Source organism: Pollicipes pollicipes, unplaced genomic scaffold (assembly GCF_011947565.3).
Source record: "Pollicipes pollicipes isolate AB1234 unplaced genomic scaffold, Ppol_2.1 Scaffold_7262;HRSCAF=8765_pilon_pilon_pilon, whole genome shotgun sequence".
NCBI classification, from domain to species: Eukaryota; Metazoa; Arthropoda; class Thecostraca; order Pollicipedomorpha; family Pollicipedidae; genus Pollicipes; species Pollicipes pollicipes.
Window position 1 is genome coordinate 13,669,348 of NW_023597055.1, and position 21,290 is coordinate 13,690,637.

The 21,290-nt window shown below is 50.4% G+C and overlaps 1 non-coding gene across 1 annotated transcript; it reads right to left on the reverse strand.

Moving 5' to 3' along the window:
* Positions 1-19,715: 19,715 nt before the first annotated feature.
* On the reverse strand, positions 19,716-19,789 carry TRNAT-AGU (transfer RNA threonine (anticodon AGU)). The gene has a single exon. It is a non-coding gene; the product is annotated as a tRNA-Thr (tRNA).
* Between the last annotated feature and the right edge of the window lie 1,501 nt (positions 19,790-21,290).

Below are 21,290 nucleotides of genomic sequence, written 5' to 3' on the forward strand. Positions count from 1 at the left end.
AACAACGCTGTGATGCCCTGCGACGCATCGGGACGCAAGACTCAAGTACAGCTGATGTGTCCTTCGCATGTCCTGAGGCTTACATGCACCATCGGTGCGAGGTGTCCAGATGTTTTATCGCCGCGCGGTGCATCATTGTATATATATATATAGATATAGATAGATAGATAGATAGATAGATATATATATATATATATAGATAGATAGATATATATATAGATATATATAGATATAAATAGATAGATAGATAGATAGATAGATAGATAGATATATATATATATATATATATATACTATATATATATATATATATATATATATATACATATATATATATATATATATATATATATATATATATATATATATATATATATATATGGGGCCTGGGGCCGTCACCTGCGGAGTTGTGCCGCGGGCCGGTCACGTGACGACTCTTCAGCCAATGGGAGCAAGGAAATGAGAAACACGGCCAGTACATGAAAACGGTGGGAAATCTCTGAATGCAATTAGAGTCGCGTGGTTGCATGCTTCGTGCTTGCTTTGAGTGAAGACTAAGTGTGGCCTCCAACGCAAGGCAGTGATTAGAATGTCCGTAATTACCATGAGAATATGTCATACGTCAACTGCTACGCCAGCGCCCGCCACAACACTGGTGTCCTTGGATTTATTCAAGCCGTGGCGTACATTTGGACGGCTTGCACGTGGTGAAATGAAGAGCCAGTGACCGGGCCATTTGGCCTTTATGCAAACTCGCATATAGCATTCCAGTGCCGGGATATAACCAGCCCCATATCATTTGTTCTCTTGTATATGTCAACCTACAAGCAGCAACATGAGCATCTAAAGTCACTAGTCTTGTGGTATATTTCAAGTCTGCATGACAGTTACCCTCTCCATCACTTATCCCGCCTCGTAACACTCGTCCAGATTTTTCCGCGGGCAGTTAGCTGCCAGACATATACTGCTCTGGGTAATAATCAATTAACGGATTGCCCAGCCTTGCTGTTCATCACGCCAGAGGCCGTGTCCGCAGCCACTGGGGTGCGGTTACCGCTGGTGCGTGCCCACCGCCACCTTGTGTCAACTACCGGAATGAATCGTGCCCCCGGGCTATGCTATCCGCCACGAATGACGGAGGGCCACAGTGAGCAGGAAATCACCGCACCCGGGGGCCATATTTTCGGAGCGAGGCTCGGAAACGTCGCCCGTTAAAAATTCACAGCCTCGGGCCGGCGAGCGCCGCCGAGCCTGCCCGGCCGCTGGCTGGGCATCGCCGTTGCCCCGCGCGGTTTGAGCTTGGTCGGCGAGGGGATGCAGCTTCTCGGCGGCATACACTCGGCAGTGCCACACCTGGGCGCTGCCAGATATAAAGCGATTATGGCTGGTTGTTGCCAGATCCAGTGACATAGATGTCTTGCTGTTTCGGGCCTCATCTATGAAGGAGCTTCCTTAAGAGGTTTCTGCCTCAAGCACTGATGGCCAGAGCTGCAGCTATTTGATGCATCCTGTAGTGCAGCATCCTGTGATGCATTTAAAGATGCCTTAAAACACACTGCACGCGTCCTACCTTGTTGTATAGTCCTAGTCGTTATTCTTATCAATGCAGGCTTCTATAATTTGCCAGTCATATTGCTAGCGTGCGAAAATGATAAATAAAATCGCTTGAAGTGGTTCGCATGTTTAGGAACTTTTTTCATAGCACAACCGACTCTACGGAACCAAAAACAGCGCTCGATAACACAAGTAAACGAAACTTTTCCAATGAAGCGCGGGGTGGCGATTAGTATTTAGGTGATAAACACGACTGGTGGATTAGTGCTGCTATTTTACATGCAAGGATCAATGGCACATGAATCACAAGTGATCAATGAATCGATCAATTAGCCACACCATAAATTAGTAAAGCTTCGGACGTGTTGCAACATCTCAAAATGAATATGATGTGGTGCAAACAGCTGTAGAGCTGTAATGTCAGCTGCATGAGGACTAACATATTTCCACATGCCCGCTTTCTTAAATATTTCCACACAGCGCCTTTGCTTGAATCGCTGATAGACGTTCTTATTTCGTGGTTTAAAACGTACGCTGGACGGATAAGGATACTATACACGCCCCGCCCGCACGGTTTTTTTATTAAGTAACGTCAAAACTGAACTTTCAAGCCTTTTTAGAAAATAGATTAAACGTTTCTTATGACAGGTGAATTAGACGTCAAAAAAACAAAATGCAGTGTTTTTAATGATATCCATGATCTACTGAAACGTTCTGCAGTTACCGCCCTAGCAAAGTCAGAGCACCCGTGTACCACGCCCCAGACCAACCGCGAAACCAAAAGGCGTCGAAGAAACTAAAATACAGTGCTTTTGATGACGTTCACGATCTTCTGAAACGTTCTGTAGTTACCGCCTAGCAAAGTCAGAGCACCCGTGTACCACGCCCGCCGACCCGACCGCTTCGACACACGAGCGTTCCGCGCCATGGGAACTGCCCCTTCGCACGAAGACATGCTCGGGCCGCACAACGTCCATTTACGACGCATTTTTCTTATAATGATTTTGTCAATGAACGGGCCTTTTGCTCATCTCGGCCTTGAACACCACCATACCACGTAATGACCTACCAGATGGGGCTGTTGGGAGCGGAAAACCAGAGGACGGGGCTGTTGGAAACGGGAGCACCAGAGAACGGGGGGCTGCTGGGAGCGGAACACTATAGGACGGGGGGCTGTTGGGAGCGGAACACCAGAGGACGGGGGGCTGTTGGAGGCGGAACACCAGGGGGCAAGGGGCTGTTGGAAACGGAACACCAGGGGGCAAGGGGCTGTGGAAGCGGAACACCAGGAGGCAAGGGACTGTTGAAAGCGAACACCAGGGGTCAAGGGACTACTGGAAGCGGAACGCCAGAAAGCAAGAGGCTGTTGAAAGCGGAACACCAGGGTTCAAGGGACTGTTGGAAGCGGAACACCAGAGGGCAAGAGGCTGCTGAAAGCGAAACACCAGGGGCAAGAGGCTGTTGGAAACAGAGCATTAGCGGGTACGATAAGGATAGAAACAAAACCAGAGCCGCAAAAATGTCATACATTTGTGACTTCTGATTTACAGCTCAGGCACATGGAAGCTTCACCTCGTCCAGGCGGCGTTAGCTCTGTAATTTTGGGTACGTACGGGAATGCCGGATGTAATGCATTTATGCGGAGGCAAATGTAATTCGACGAGTAGGCAATTACTTATGCCGGGCGATTTGTATCCTTACTCGGCCTGATTACTACATATGACCCTGGCAGTCATTATACAAACCCTTTGACTACAAAATAAAGTTTGGCTGATAGCTATGTTCATCGTGCTATTTCGGAGCTAACCTCTCTGTAATTGTGTGCATTATGTTAAAATTGATAGCCTTTAGCTTAAGCTCCGTTTATCGTTCCCTTCGAGTTCAATGCAAGTATAGAGCCCGAGCACAAACGCTGCTTTGGAGACGAGCGGCATCAGTTGGGCCGTCTCACCACACTCTGAAACTGGCATTGACTACGGTCCAAGTTAATCTTGTTTTACCTTGAATCCCTGCAAGGATTTTCAACCCTCCCCTTGATAGGACGGGAATGAAACTCCCCAAGGTGTTCTTGGGACATCTCCCTGACATTCGTGCAATCGCGTCCATATTTTTGGTAGTCTAACCGACATGCACTTGCGCGTGCTTTGACGCCTAACAGCACATATCTAGCCTTTCCTGGTTTCTGCGTAGCGACGGTCTTTTAGGGACATCGTGGCGGTCCACGTCCGAGGCGGGCGGCAGTGTCAGCGGACGAACCTGCCGAACGTGTGCGGCGGGTCAACGCTGCTACTTTAAAGGAACCCCACCATATAGATATGCTCTCAAACACACACAACTACAGGTCAATGTACTAAAAATTACGCAAGGTACACGTCTGTATAATTTTCACATTGCTACATAACATTACATGGATATTTGCGATTAAAGCTAAAATAATTCCATCCCACGAAAAAAGACCCTTGGCCGGGCATAAAGGATGAGTAGTTTGGACTAGCACATAACAACTAATTAGCCAATCAGGAGGTCTTGCTTATGACCAATTCACTACTTTTCTGCCGGGACTCATCTTTGTTTTAGGAGTAGGCGTATCGTAACAATCCGCGCCCTAGTCCCTATCAGTCCGCGTCATGAAAACAGCGGGTCGGGGCGAGGCTACTTATGCAGCAATTTGCATGTTGCATGCGTTGCACACATTAACGCTTAAAGTTAGCATAAACTGACGTCGGCATGAGTGTGTGTTTGACTTTAATATCGAATGTTTGATTGTGGTTAACAACCGACGTTGATTTTTGTATTGCTGACCTCGCTTGACACTACATTATCCTGAACTATTGAACTAATACCGATGGGTACTACTCTGCGGCGTAGCATTCAAAAGATCATGGACCGGTGTTATCCTATGGAAAAGGGCCACTGTGCGCAAAGACAGCGGTCAGGACGTGTGCAAGTGTACCCCCTATCCATCCTCCGGGAATCTCATGTGACACCGCAGGGCACGTGCTAAGAAGCCCGCGCAGTCTCAGCTGTCGTGCTTGGAAAGCACCAGCATGGTTGCACTAAGATACACCTCGCGCACCATGCAGGACGTACTCTCAGCGTGCTGTACGTGAGACCGGCAGGCTACCTATTGCAGCCTGAATAGGTATCGCGTTAGTCTCGTCCGGCGGTGCCGATTGACAAGAATCCGCATCCGAGCGGAACACATCGGCTGCAAGTTGTCTGGTTGGAAAACTTTCCAGTTGCTTATATGAGCGACAAACTTGGAGAGGAAACCGAGTGAGACGATACTTACGGGGCTATAAATATGTTAAGAATAAGAATATCTCTGAGTTTATGGGATGTCGCGAGCGGGAAATCGCCCTTGCGATATTCTACGAAACGAAGATTGCACGCTAGCTTTACGACGTCTGATAACATATGGCTGCGATGGGCGGCTTATTATACGTGTGCTACGGTGCACAGGGCTACGTAGCTGTGTTTTGATATCCTTTTGGTTGTCATTCTCCTTGTGCTGCTCTTTAACCCTGCTTCATATGATATCCTCCGCTTACGTCACCGGTGACAGTTTGCTTGTCTTTTCAGGGGGGAGGGGGGGGGGGGGGGTTCACGAAGCAGATAGGATGTTTTGTGTTTGTGGCATCCATGAGCGCTTTCCGATGCCTGATATTTCCATCTCACTTGCCACAAAAAGGCAAATGTTCCCAAACGAGAGTTTCCGCAACAATGCAAGCTAGTTTTGTGTTCAAAGCTTGCTCAATTCCACTACCTGACGTAAGAATGACAACTATCAATCGACTTGCGCCTTCTTCCCCCTCCCCCCCCCCCCCCCCCCTCCTATCGTAAGACAGCAACACACTGGCAAGTACGCAAAACTTCTTCTCCGATCCCGTCATTCCACTGGTGAAGCTGACCCGCTTTAAACCTAACCCGGCTGCAGCGTAAGTCATTACGTCCGGACCCGATTGTCGCCGCCGAGCAAATCGCCGGCCCGCTGCAGCGACGCGGCGCCACCAAACGCAGGGCTGCCACCGGCCCGCGCGCCGGCACACAAACACCGCCATCAATTCAGCACGGCGCCTATATATTCGTCAGGTGCTGCACCTGTTCATTTGGCGAGATCAGCACTGTCGCAACTTAGCATCGGAATGGCCCCCGCTCGCGGTGCGGCAGCGCCGCGCTCTTTATTGATCTCGGCGCGAATGCGACCAGGGATTTGTAGCTTGCCGTGCTTTAAGCCACTGTTTAGAGACCTGCGATATACGTAATTCCACAGCAAGCGTTTAGGCCGAAAATCGTACAGGTCGGATTCATCTAGGCTTATAATAGACACTTACATGCACTGTAAACAATATATGCATAAGCAAAATACTGCGTGAGTTTCCTTCCAAAATGACAGAAGCTTGTTTTCGTCCGTGATAGGAGCATTTCACTTTATTATAGAGCTTATAAAGGAGCCAGGAATAAAATTGAATGAAGGTGTTACCATTTAAATATCGGCAGTGTAACATAAAATTAACTGTTGCTTAGCAACGGCTCATTCATGTCAATACTGCGATGTCAGAAAAAAAACATCACAGCATATGTGACGGAGATAAGAAACTACCAGATCACGACACTCGTTAAGCCGTTATCATCACATGAGCCATCTGCGTCCATGGTGAACACTCTCTGATGATTGCTGGAACAGTGAGCTGAGAAGTCCATACACAAATGAGGCTGAAGGGTTTTCAACAAGTTTGATATTGCCAAGCACCGGTGAGAAGTACCGCTTATGTTCGGCTAAGCGTTGTTGAGTTTCCAGCCCGAGAGCGCCCACAACGCCGAGTATCCGAAAATTAATACACGTTTCCAATTGCAATCGTAGATTGTAATGCCATCATGATAAAAATCATGGCTGAAGTGATTTATCTTATAATCCAGTATAAGAACGTTGGCCCTGCATCAAAACAAGGTTCACGAGTGGTACTGCATAAGGGCAGAAATAAATTTGACCGTCATAAGATCTTTTCCACTCGGTCAAAGACATAAATAGATAAACCGATCTGAAAAGAATTACACCATTATTTTTCACTGAATTAAGGCACATTGCCTGGTAACCTTGGCGAAATTACGCATGCTGTTTCCGTTTCGCTGCGTGCGAATACAAGCCTAGCTCTCGAAGACTTCAGTGATAAAAAACATGCACTTCAGTTTCTCGGAATACATGCCCAACACAACCTCCCAGAAAATGACGCGTCTTCACGTCAGACGCTTTTATGATGCGATGAGCCACCGAAAATTTTTCAAAATGTGCCTTTGGATGTATAGTATGTACTTAATACTCTGACTAGGAAACTATTGTTTTCGTGGAATTCTATTAACACGCTATAAGTAAGGCATATGTGTCCAACTAGGAATAAGTTTGTTTATATTAAGCAAGACCCTTCACAGACATTTATCCATCCCAAGCCTTCAGTTCAGCCAAGTTATAAGACAATTTCATGTTGTCAATCAGCAATGTGCATCGGTCGAGACGTTGGGTGCCGGCTGCCATTATTGTGTACATTGATGCTGTGTGGACCAAGGTGGGCTGTGAGGATTATTTTATTCAAGGATCATTCATCTTGGGTCATGCTAAGGTTTGTAGACCGTAAGCTCGGTAAGTACCGTGAGCAATCTCTACAAGTACTATAAGTAAGCTCTGTAAGTACTGCATGCCTATGAGCAGGGAGCTTCATGAGGGTATAGGAGGATATAATTTTGTAGGATATAGAGGAATGTTCTCAGTTTTGTTTTGTTTTGGGTTCTAAAAACGTTTGGTGTCAAGAGGTCTGGCATTGTACCTGTCTATAAAAACATGATCTTGCTTGTAGCCAGCTGACCGCATTTCATCAAATAATACGTCTTTACAAACATGTTTTAAAATATCTGCGAAACTATTGCCGAAAATCGCTAAGAAAAGGTGCGGTGTTAGAAAATAAGTGCTGAAAGTCTTGAAAAGTTTTACACTGTAATCCGTCATGAAAACGGCCACTGTGTCTTTACTTCACACTTGCAGACCTCACAGAAATGTCAGCGGGCCGTCTCACATGGTGACTCGGCGGCGTCCGACCGCGTCCTCAGCGGTCCGGCATCGCTCCGAGAGCGTCAGGCGTCGCTCCGAGAGCGCCAGGTGTCGCTCCGAGATCGCCAGCGCGCCGCCCCCGTCCGCCGCCGACACCGACGGCACACTGGCGTCGCGCCGCCGACGGCGCCGACGGGGGCGGCGTGCGCGGCGCGAGCGGCGGCAGCTGCGGCAGCGGCCAGCGGCGTCCGATCCTCGCACGGCGGCAGGCAGGGCTCAGTTAGGGCGCCAGCAGGGCTGTCCGACATACGCGTCACGGCTGCCGCGTCTCGGTCAGCTACGAATGATTGCGCGTTGTGATCAGATGTCAGTTTAGTAAAGGAAAGCCAAGATGTACGCCGTTTTAAAACCACGTCGCCTGGAGTGCGGGCAACGAGACACAGACCTATCCTGTGGTAGATCGTGCAGAACAAGCACATGTAGGCAAACGTTGCAAATATATCTCCCTTTTTCTGATGACTAGGAGAAGTGGGTGAACTCAACAGTGGGTTTCCGGCCCAAATTACGCACATTTCAATTTACAACAAAGCAAATCGTAACTTCTCTTTTGAAACGGACTGCGATGGTGTTTAAAATTGGCGTCGGGTGTGGGGCGGGAGAAGATTGGTTGAAATCAGCGGATAGATCTGACGTCGCATTTGGTTTGATCATTTTCTATCGCGCTTCTCAGTTCCCCGGCCGGTTGCCCGGCAGTGTCTTGCTTCCGGCAAATAGGTGTCGGCTTTGTGGTTTTTTCAGGAGGGTGGGACAAGGCTACGGTGAAACAGGTCAAATGAGTTGAGCAATTGGCGTGGGTATATTGTTTTCCAGGAAGCGATGCTGTCGTTAACCGGTTGTCCATGACGTCAGGTTGTCAGTTATCAAGTTGTCATGCCGCCTCCTCGGTGTGGGAGAATTATACTGAATTTTTTTTTTCGTAAAATTCGTAATCCAGCGGCACCACGTGCGAGCTCCAGAGCGAGCGCATTGCTTGGCCCAGCCGAAATGTAAAGGTCACCTGGCAACTGGTCAACGAGGGTCAACCCAGGCCCGGGGCGGCCGCGCCGCAGCATTGCGCGGCACGTAAGCCCTCCGTGTTCCAGTCTGGCGAAACGGCGAAGACGACATCATCCGTTGAACTAGATGGCACGACTTAGGTGGTAGGTTCAAGATACACGCGACAAGCCATGCATAGCACTCGATGCCCAAAACCACCCATGAAAACCCTTCGGAAGAAATTGAAGATAACAAATTAATAGCTTAGAGTGATTTCTAATCATCTCGATAGCACGCACACCGTACTTAGAATGTAAATAGGCTTGAGCGTTTCTAAACCGAGCAAAACATCCACGATTTAAAAACTGTTTATGGTCACTATTCACGACACCGGTTATCTCGAAAACAATTATCGTATTTTTGCACACTTCAGTACATCAACCTCCCATTCAAGCTCGACTTGGATATTGTTTATCCGCCGTCTTTAGCGTCCAACTAAACCCATTTCCCGTCAATATCTTCTGCCATTGGCCCGTTACTCTCAATTTCAAGCCGGTTCCCCAGCCGATCGCATCAGCCCACTGCCAGATCGCGGTTGTTTATGAGCGCAAACACGGGATTTACGCAAAGCCAAAGCTTGACAGTGCCCCCGAAGCTCTTCTGCTGGCGTCGTTGTCCGCGGCGGCCGTGGCCTCGCGCCGGGCGTAAATCAGCGTACGCCTCGCCGCACAAGAGCCGGCTGAGGGTCCTGCTGGCGATGCGCGGTGGCTGGTGCGGCCTCGAGCTGCACGTGGGGCTGTTCAGAACACGGCTCAGAACACGGCTCAGAGGACTGCTCAGAGGTCTGCTCAGAGGCCGCCCGTCAGACTGCTCAGAGGACTGTTCGTCAGACTGCTCATATGACGACTTGTCAGACTATTCGTCTGACTGTTCAGAGATGCTCGCCAGACGGCTCAGAGGATTGCTCATCAGACTGTTTAGATGACTGCTGGTCAGACTGCTCAGAGGTGCCGTATCCCCTGGGATGAAGCGGACTGTATCGTGGTCGTCTTCGCCGCTGAGGTACAGGGCGTGCGCCCTCTTCCCGCAGAATGGCCCAGCCCAGTTAACGAGAACACTATGTACACACTCCCTTCTCTCAGAGCCGAGGACACACTCACTAGCTCAGAACCGAGGACCACACTCGGTTCTGAACTAAAAAAGGTCAGGGTCGACGAGCATAGGCTAGTGGGGATGGGCTAGCTTATCGGTAGGTACCGTTGTGCACATGTCGGAGTTGTCATCTCACCAGTGCGTCCATGGTCTCCCAGGGTCTGAGCTCCGGATGACCATCGCCAGTGCCTTTGCCCCCTCCCTCCTGGCGACAGGGCCAATCATGTTGCTTTACGGAGTATGGGCGCCCAAATCTTCGGTTTTGCACCCTTCCTCTCCAAGATACCGGTTTGGAATCCTCAGATCATCACTCAAACCCTGGCGGTAAGCGTCTGACCACTCGGAGCGGGAGGATAAAGGGAAGGGAGGAAGAGAGCTTTTTGAGTCCCGAATATTTCGCTTCCCCACGGTCCTCACGTTCATTTTTGTAGGGAGCTCTTGGGGAGTTCTTGGCCTGCACAACGCCGGTAGTGCGATATTAAGCCAATCTGGTGACAGCCCCCCCCCCCCTCTCCCTTCAAAACCTAGCCCTGACGTCACCAAGCACGCGATTACTCGACGATGGCACTGTCGGCAGCAGCTGAGATGCACTCGCACGTGCTCGCCGACATCGGGCACCTCGCTTGCGGAGATGCGTGCGCGGGTGGGACCGCGTGGTTGCGCAATGTGAATGATGGCATCTGTCCCCAGGAAGATAAACGGGACAGCAGAGAGAGGTTTACAAGTGACGGGGGAGCGAGCGGCGGCCCTAACGATATGGAATGGATTGCTGGACTACTTTACACGCATGCGGAGTACAGAACCTCTTACATTCCTTCCGTTGACCAAAAATGATGCTTGAAATTTTCCGGAAACGCGTTCGCTGATGTTGGACAACTCAATGTTTCAAGATTTGGACGTTGTTGCGACGACAGTTGCTATTTTGCTAAGAATGTGTTATGGTTTTTGGTGAAGGCTTGAGCTTTGAAGCTGCCTACCTGTTACAGTACGATAACACACAGCAGCCTCAATAACTCACTGGTACAATGGCAAAGTTTGAAACTCCCATTGGTCCTCGCAATAAACTTTGGCTGATTTAACAGACAAAAGAATAACTCATTTGGTAGACGCTCACCGCAAGGCAAGGTTCGTTGCTTGCGCTTTCGCTTCAACCTTAGTGGTCTTTTTAAACTTTGTTTAAAAAGTTTTTTAGCATTGCATCACCGGACAATTCATATGCTACAAATATTTCAAGGTACCCTGATGATTGCGGTTGATAGGCTCGATGACATCGCTTAATGGTGACTGGTGCTGTAGCAGGGTACTAACCTACACTTCGAATACCATCCGTTCGATTGGAAGTTGCTGGTCAGGAACACGTCCAATCAGGTATTTACCGGGCACGTGGCAATGGTTACTGGACAAGGTCCCTCAGTGGCCACCGACCTCCACATCGCACACAGTACCGACTGCAAGTGGTACTACCTGTCCAGGTCAGGTCAGGCATACACGCTCATCTCAGTCTTTATCGCATAAATAAAAGAGAATCCGAATAACATCAGCGGGTAGCCGGAGAGCACTGCAAGACGAGAACAGGCTCGTGTTTTACGTGCACTTGCTTGCATTGCTACAACTCCGCATATTTTTCATTTAGCAATACCCGCATATTTTCATTACAATTGGCCGTCACCTTGAGGGTCGAGGTCCAAAGGCCATAACTGTGCGTGCTGCAGTATCCTTGGACATTCAGGATGAATTCTTTGTGACCCATTGGGCGAATCTGTACGTCATGCTCTGGCAAGCCAAATTGCGACTGCTGCTTACTACAGGGCGCCGGCTTTTTCCTTAAATAAAGAAGACGAAGAAGAAGATGCATTCCTCAGCCTACGATGATAATTTGATAAAGGCCGAACAGCGTCGATGGAACGAGGCTCGACGACCATTTGGCGTCGTTCTCACCTCCCTACCCCTCCCCACCTCCTGGCGCCTGCCGCCATTCTCATTAGCACATGGAACAGATTTGGAGCCTCAGCAACGGTGCCAGGCAGTCGATCTATCATCATAATTGACAGACCACACCGGAATTCTCTGTCAGGATCTTGGCAAATCCTGTGATGGTCGGCGTATCCTCAATGAGGAACATTGGTGAGGTGAGGGGGGGGTGGGGGAACTTCACGTGACGATCTGTGGAACTTTCTCTGGGGGGGGGGGGGGGCAGAAGTTCACAAACTTGCGTTACACAGTCATTATGGATGTCATGAAAGTCGGAATGTTTGTTACCCTTTTGAGATGCCGGCGCAGGCGCGGCTAAGCTATGCCTGTAAGATATATTAGCATTACTTCTTTAGCAGTTAAAGACAGCGAGCTCTTCCAAAATTTCAGGCCGCAGCCCGGCCCGCCCAGAGCAGGTAAGGACCCAGCGAGCAAAAGTCCGTAAAAGCCCACATCCTGACCGTGAACTACCCGAAATCATCAGCTCTTATGCAATCTCTAGCTTGCATCTTTATAAATTTTAGACCTATAGACAAAATGTGCATGCACATCAGTGCCACCTGATGCGCAGCTCTGCTTACCTTAGACCAGGAATGTTGCTTAGAGCACCGCACCTGGCTTTGAAGGTTCTATAGCACTAAATAAGTATCTTAAACACTGTGATGACAGTTTCTGACAACAAATGGGAAGGAAGAGCGTCGGATTAACATGGTTACTCACCAAAACGTACCAGTGTTTTCGCTCTAGTGCCTGGGTCTCAGAAACAACAGCCCAGGCTTTCAAACTTGCCAACATTAACTGATGACTTTGCACTGACGAAGAGAAATGCTGGATATTTCAAATCGTAGGAATTTTCGTCAGTTCAGTATGCTGGAAACGAGCACAATAACATAGAGTACAAGGAAAGTGGAGACATTTGGTATGTGACACTGCCACTAAAATCAACATTTTCTCTCTACCTAGCCGATATCATTCAAATGCGTCGCAATAGCCTCAATACTGCAACCCACATTCAAAAGCAAATGCAGACTCTCACATGTTGTTTTGCCGCCCGTAAGTAGATACATCATGCCACAGCACGGAATGAATACTGCATGACAGCTTTGGAATGATCCACGTTTCCCTTTATCGCTGTCGGTGCTTCCCCTCAGGACCACCGTCGCCGCAGCAGTTATGATCTACGAACAAGGATGACAAGGATATCAATAATGTTGCACCCAAAAATGCCCTGTTGATGTCATTGATGTCAATGATGTCACCCAAGTGACATCACTCACGCCTCGCAACAGCACAAAAAGCGAAATGTTGCTCATGCTTAGTCATGCCAGTAATGCAAGTGCTGCGAGCACGTGTTAGAAGTTAACCGCGGTGCGTTTGAAGCATACGACCTTGTCGCTGATGATATCACAGCCTTGCCTCTGATAAGATTCTATAGATCTGGACACCCTGGGCTCATGGTGACATGCTTTACCCCGGTAGACGTCTAGGTTTTTCATGTATTTTTTTCTGAGCGAACTCTCGTTTTTAGGTTGGCGACCTTTTATGCGTTGCTGCGGACTTTCTGATTTGTGTGTGATCCGTGCCTGCGCGTACGCGCAAAGTCTGAGTTTGACGCACGTGCTGCGCCGCGTTGCAGGCAAACGCGGCGGCACAGCGTACATCCGCAGGGGCAGCTGTTTCTGTCGCGCCGCGCGGTGAACGCGTCAATGCAACGGAAGGGGAGGAGCTGCGGAAGGATGCGAAGCCGATAATCGTGGAACTGTTTTTGTAAAAATGGTCGACCCGTTCAAAGTACTTTGACTAATTAACTTTTATCAAATAGTAGTTGGAATCGGCAAAAATTGACAACAACTGGGAGCAAATATCACCTCTCAACGTTTGTCCCTTCCGGTTTTTGTTTAGATCATAAATTAGCATCATCCTGTGAGGGTGTTGCTGCTGTAAATGCGTAGAACAGGCCACATATTGCCAATTCCATCCTCTGCATGACTGGATAAAGCAGGCTATTGATATATTCAAGGAGAAATAAATGACATAAAACAACAATGACATCGATCGCTTTCACCGATAATGCATCAACATCGATCTCTCAAACATTGTACCATGCAAAATGTGCCACCAGGATTTTTTACACGCCAAATCGTGAAGAAACGAAAAAGCAGAGAAGCGGACCGCTATGAGAGCTCCTGGACAGGCGGCAGATTTTGTGATGGGAACGCCTAATAACGAAGAGCCACGTGAACTGGCCCCTGTCGTCTGCGCCAATGTTGCCATGCGATCATTTGACGATCTGACATATTCTCTCATCCATCTTTCATTGTCACTCTGATGATGACGTGATCCTTCCGAATGACCTTTTATCGGTCAACAGTCTCATTATCACAGTCTCGTTTACCACTCTGCGGTCATTTAGCATGTTCCTGAGCTGTGAATGCTGTGAATAAGTTATTTTCGCAGTTTGCGACTCTGCCCGTATCCCTTGCAATATTCCATATGTCTCGGGTCTATTGATTCGCCCTTCGTGGTAGGAAATGCACACTTGGCCCTGACCGTGTGTGCCTTATCGCCTCGTCGGCAACAATGCCCGTTATCCGCCACGGACGCGAATATTCACTCGGACCCATAAGCACGGACCCTCTCTCCCGTCTCTCCCGTCCTCGCCTCGACAGCCAAACCCACACGCACACCCCTCTCTACCGTCCTCGCCTCGACAGCCGGACCCACAAGCACACCTCTATCTCCCGTCCCCGTCTCGACGGCCGGGCCCACAAGCACACCCATCTCCGCCCCCGCTTCGACAGCCGGGCCCACAAGCACACCCATCTCCCGCCCCCGCTTTGACGACGGACCCACAAGTACACCTCTCTCCCGTCCCCGCCTCGACAACCGGACCCACAAGCACATCCCTCTCCCGTCCCCGCCTCGACAGACGGACCCACGAACACAGTCCCTCTCTCGTCCCCGCCTCGACGGCCGGATCCACGAACACACACCCTCTCCTGCGTCCCCGACTAGACAGCCGACTCCACACTGTCAGCGGCGTCCCCCTGCGCCGCACACACCGCCGCCCCTGCATTGATTACGTGGCGAAGCCGCCGCCACCGCCGGCCGCCGCCGGGGGGGGGGGGGGGGGAGGGGGTCGCCGGGCCGCGGTCACACGCCATCAATCTGAGGCCTGTTTGTGTCGGGGTCGGCCCGGGCGGCCGCCTGCCACCTGACAGTGCCGCCCAGCGCGGCTCGGGTGGCACGGCACGACGCGGCGGCGGACGGCAGGGGGAGCGGCTGATCGCACCGGAGCTGACAGCCGCATCGAGCTTCGATAGGATTGGCGTGGTTCGTTTCTGACGTGGTGGTGATTCGGTATCATGTGACGATGTGCTGTGATGAGCACGATATGCCTAGTGCTCAAACGTCATTGATATGCTATGTGCGTAGAAGTACATTCGTGCGCCCACGTCCACAGCCGTAGAAGGCACGTCAGTCGTTTTAAGTACGTGACCTCGTTTGAATTCCTGTGCCATCGTGGTGTGTGGTATGCAACACACACTTGAAGATGCGTAGCTCGTTTTGCATTGTCAACAAAAACAGCGAATCATCCCTGTACTTAGCTGGAGCTCTAGCAGAAAGTGAGTTGTTACCTTTTAAGGAGTTTTAGTTGGAGGTGACGAGTGTAAATGGACACACACAAATATGACCAAGCCCACACGTTATGGGTGTGTAGACAATGGTACACCCACACATTACCCCGTTACTGATCCAATTTTTCTGGTTTGTATTCTGGCTTTACAAAAGCCGCGCGTACCATTCAGCGCCGCCGGCTGGCCGAGCCGGCTGGAGACCCGTGCCCCCTCCCCTTCCCCGCGCCCACTCATCTGGCTGCGGTGCTCAACCGCCGCCCGGCGGCGTCGTCATCAGAGGCGGCGTGTCTGATGACGGTGTCACGTGGCGCGTCCACCGTCATCTGTCACCTGTGACGGCCGGTCCCGGTGGTCCGTCGTCCAGCCGCCATCGATCACGGAGCCGGCAGATGCGCGGCGGGGCGGCCTACATGGCAGGCGACGCTGTCCAGGCTGTTCCGCTGACAGGCCGCGACGCTGCGCGCCAGAGGGTGGTGCCGGTTTGCCGACAAGTGGGCCGACAGGGGAATGCCATCGGGCTATATCGAGGTACTGGATAGAGTGGCTGATACGGTAGATGTCGCTATCGCAGCCGAATTCGCCGGAGGCGAACACATCTCGTGGCATCGCGATGCGGCAAGGATGCGTCACTGATCGGGCTGCACTACCGGACAAGCACGTACTACTGGAGCGGCCAGGCTGCAGATGCGATATTTTGGACACCGAACGGGTGGGGATGTTTGAGGGAGCTCTGCGATGTGCCGCCAATCAGCGTGTCGCTGCTGTCTTGTCCCCCAATAGCTTGCAAGCTTGAATAATTTCGGCCCATTCAGGCCGTCGGTCCGGCCTTCATGGGTTTACCACAAATAATTTTCGCTTTTTATGAATTGATCGCTACAGCCTGGAAGAATGCCTACGGACCGTCTCGTCCTGACGGGGAACGAGCAGCAGCTCAGCAGCCGTCTGGCCGTGGTAGAACCGCAGCAGCCGGACCGCACCGCCTCCGCACCACCTGCCCCCCCCCCCCCCCGCTCCACCCGTGTGAGATGCCGTTTGGCAGCGGATCAGGCCTGTGATGGATGATGCCCGGTTTTACCCGCCGCCCGGCCGGCCTGTTTGTGTAATGGCGCCAGCCAGCATTGATTACCGTTTACGCGCGGCGCGGGCGGCCGAGAGGATCCGCTGGCTGACGACGGACGGCTGTTTGTGCAGCGGCGTCCGAGTGACAAGGGGGTGGCAGGGGTGCTGCTCCTCGCCCCGACGCTGAAGGATGGGCGCGGGCCGCACGGCGCGTCGGACAGATGAACTCCAGATCGAGGGGGCTGCGGGTTCGATTCCCGTCTCAGAACTTCCACGGAAACTGTGCGGGTTCAGTAAGGTGCGGCGATGCTGCTGACGGCAGCGATTGGACGTTCCAGCGGAAAACCTAATAACTGTGACCAGTCAGATGAAACGCAGCGAAAAGTGTGGTAAGCTGGCGGACGATGTAAAAGCGCCTTGCTCTTGTGTAACAGCGAAGTGGTGTGCCTCAGGTGGATGGCGGCCGGTGCGTCAACTCCGTGCGGACGTCAGGGGGTGTGAGCCACCCGTAGGGGTCGGTAGGTCGGTGGGACCTCAGGTAGGTAGGTCGGAATGTCGGTAGGCTATTCATGAACGCAAGGGACCGATGCACATGGGTGTTGTTTTGTTGTCAAAGTTTTGTTGCCGCGACATTCCACAGCCGGCGTCTACGACTGGGAAGAAGGCGGACCCTCGGCATGCTCACTCATGAGAGCCTTTGCACAGCTTTTGCTTCCACCAGTCCAGACGAACAGACCGTTTCATCTACTTTCATGAGCTTGAGTCTCGCCAGGCCTGAGTTGACTGGCTCTGGCCTGCAGCGTCCGGACCTGAGCATAATTAGTCGTCATCAACGCCTCAGTTTTGTGCGACCACGGCTGCCGGCCACCGGGCCGCAGAGTTGGGGGTCGGCCAACAGGCTCCATCGTCATCACCTCATCACCCCTCCCCCCTCCCCTGTGGTGCCTGGCACGGAGGTGTAGTGGAGAGGGGAGGGACGTGGACGGCGTCGTAGTTACAGTTGGGAGCGGCCGTGCGAGCGTTGCATGACGCTCCAGAATATCCAGCAGGAATGAGGTCGCATGCTTCCGTGAAAAGGGCTGTTTCCGAGCCTATGAGGTTAAGGCTGGCAAAAGCCCTCTGCTCACTGTGATACAACAGAGTGCTGTCCAGTAGCACACAACGCGAAAAGTGTCTTTCGTCTATCCTGTTCACTTGAGGACTAAGCGTCAGTCATGGTGATCGAACTTGCCGTTCAATTCATCCATAAATTGTTTCGTTGATGCGGTATAAGATGAAGTCTCACTGTTTAACAGTGGATTGATGAAATGGCGACATAGGACCACAGTGATGCGCATGTGAACGCCAACAATATCATACGAAGGTTTGCTTCTCCTCGTGTCCACTCGCCCACCATCTGCGGTCCTGGAACGCGCGGTCCATGCTTCTTGTCTATTCCGGTGATCAGGTAACACGATAGCCCCGCCGACTCAGGTTATGGTCTTTTCGTGACGATGACTCGCTTCGCCCTGTCTCTTTGAGCTTCGCCCTCCAATGCAACTTGAGGCTCGGACGTTTCCGCCGTGCATGATTCAGAAGCTATTAATTAGTGCCTTTGTGGGCTCCCGCTTCAAATAAAGCCGTCGCTGTCTGCTGTTGGTCATTATAAATTCGGACGACGAGCCGGACGGCCGGTTGGCTGCCCGGATTCCTAAGTCCTTACACTCGGCGGGAATATTAATGAGACAGGTGTGCTGTTGTTGCTCGACATTATTGAACCAGTAGGAGCTGTGGCCGTTGCCGATGCGTAGTGGCGCTTCGAAAAGGATCGGGAGCTGTGAGAGCGCATTGAAGCCCTGACAAGATAGGGCCTCGCCTCGATAGGGCGCTCAGTGCGGGCAGTGCAGGTTGATTCCTTCTGTGCACAGCAACGTGATGACAGTGTCCAGCAGCCAGCTGGGGAAAATACGGCGAACCTGCCACCAGGGTACTTGACGGATTTCATTTTCAGAAAGCGGTCCAGTCCAGTCCAGCTAGTCCATATCAAATCCAACCGCCAGTCTACCTGCTTTTCCCAGATTGTTCAACCCAGTCCGGTTCGGTCCCGCTTAGCAGAATATTTTCTCAAGTCCACACGTCCCGTTTTGCTTCCACTGAGCGGACTTTTTAAATTTCAGTAGTAAGTTTGGTTCATTTCAATACCTTAAATTTTCCTTAGTTGCTTATTTTCATTGGACATCATGTGCAAAAGGTTGCTGTAAGCCAGTGGAAGCTAAGATACTTAAAACAGCTTGTTGTCTGTTGGGATTGCAATGTTGCATGAACATCAAAACAAACAAGTTTCATTAAATTATTAATAATATCACCAGTATCTTGACCAATGATTCACAGGCACCACTACAATGCACGCGCCAGAGTCGCTTCTGGTCTCAATAACACAAAATGCATCAGCGCATTGTCTAATAATTTCAGACTCTAGGTTAAGTGAAACATGTCTTCACATACCACTCGACAGTGTCAGCAGTAACTAGTTCACAAGCTCAGGATGACGGCCACCTAGCGCGCTCTCTGAATAAATAAAACGACCCCCGCACTTCGTATATGGTAATTCATGTGTGTGTGACCTTTCTCGGACACACCAAATTTTGAAACGACCTCAACTGCGACCGTTATTTCCCGCTACATAACCTGCTGCGTCAAAACTACAAACAGCGCGCGCAATTGTCCACTGATATCACGCAGGTGGTGACCTGCCGGCCCAGCTGCCCAAATTTTTTAAATCCAATTTTCTGATTCCAGTTCTCCTGAATAGCATGGATTGCGGATGAATCCTCCCAGAGGATTCATCCACAATCCGCGGATTGATCCAATCCGTTTAGTGCTTTACCGGAGATCGCCATTTGCCCTGAAGGTCAGCAGATATAGACGCATCAACATTCATCCATGCATGCATAGATCATGTATCTTATCACATCCATCGCATCTTTGCCCATATTGATATACTAATATATCTTGATATTATCGTTATTCATCTGTATGCTATTTGTATGCATCTTTAGCCCACTTTCCTCCGTGCTGTGCTATTTTAATCTGTCCGTATTTTGTCTCAAAATGCATTTACGTTATCTTAACACATATTAGTCACGCAGCTTACGACGAACGCTGAGTGTGGTACAAGCAAATGTTTGCTTTCGAAATTAACGCACAAAGCTACATTGAGCTTATCAGAATAGCTCTGAGATGGATGCGTTTTGCCTATCTGCTTTATGAAATAGACTTAAATGCAGGCACCACCGAGATTCGAACTCGGGATCTCCTGTTTACTAGACAGGCGCTTTAACCAACTAAGCCATGGCGCCGATAATATGTTGTTAGACACGCGACCGAGAAGAAAATCGCCATGTGACCCATATCCAGCTCTACATATTTACCTGTTGGCCATTTTTTGTCAGTTTTTTCCACAAGTAGCTTCTGCCTGTTAGTTGGACCGTTGGAAACGGTCCAAACCGGCTGGCAGGAACCGTGTCAGTCGGTTACTGGCAACTCTAGCACTTCCACTTTGGGGGTTGCCGTTGACAGTAAAGGTCAATACGGCCAGTCTAGAGACGGAACTTTTTCCAAAATGTCAGCCTCCTGCACCTCCAGGCTGTACAAAATGTCAGCCTCCTGTACCTCCAGGCTGTACAAAATGTCAGCCTCCTGTACCTCCAGGCTGTACAAAATGTCAGCCTCCTGTACCTCCAGACTGTACAAAATGTCAGCCTCCTGTACCTCCAGGCTGTGCAAAATGTCGGCGTTCTGTACCTTCAGGCTGTACAAAATGTCAGCCTCCTGTACCTCCAGGTTGTACAAAATGTCAGCCTCCTGTCAGCCCAGGCCAACTAGGGATTTAAGTCAGAAGAGCTCGCTGTGCTACCATGTTGACTCGACATTAATGCCTGTTAACATGCATGGCATAGGGTTTCTGAGGCTTATTCTGGAAAAATTCGAGCGCTTTTTATAACTGTATTGTGTTTGACAGCGCGCTATTTCCTGGAAGTGCTCAAAGCCGAAATATCAGCAAAAAGGCATCATATTGCTTGCCTGAATTTGGACGCACAAAGGTCCGCCTCGTCTGGCCACAACCCGGTCAAAAGCTCGCGAGCTCTTGTGAGTCAGATGTGACGAGATGACGGATCGAAAAGCTACGTCCTTAATAAACACCACCCCATGGGAGGCGAGTGCATCACGCAAAGGAAACCTCATCCAAAGACCTCCACGGGCAATCAAAGGCGCCACCCAACATCCATCATCAGACCCGTCACTGCGCGAAGCTCGTGGAATGATTACTTGTTACGGATGGACGTCGGAACACTTGTTTCATTGTGTACAAAGTAACTTATCTACGACCCCCGCGGGGGTTACCAGTTTTCAGGCCAGCGCGAGGCTCCTGAGTCCCTCCGCTACTCTCTCCGATGTCAGCTTATTCTGGGGCGGCAGCCGGAACTCGCCGGCCTGACAGGAACTGCAGACATTTCCGCCTATTTTTAATGTAAATGAGCAATGGTTTTTCCGTACTCCGAACCTAATTTTGTTTGATATGGAAATAGCCATCAGTCAGTTCGGGCGAGTAATTTACTTAGCATATCAAAGGGCAGAGTGCTTGTGTTTTTGAGGAAGTTCGTTGCAGAAATCTCAACGGAAAGAACATAAAATGAAAGTCAGCAAGCGTGACAGACTTCTGCTGAAATTTAAATCACTGGCTGTTCGAGGTCAGGAAAATGATCTAAATCTGACCACAGCAAATTGATACAAGTTGTGCAGCGGACCACAGACACTGATGACTGATCACTGTAGCCGTTGCCGTTATTTTTCTCAACA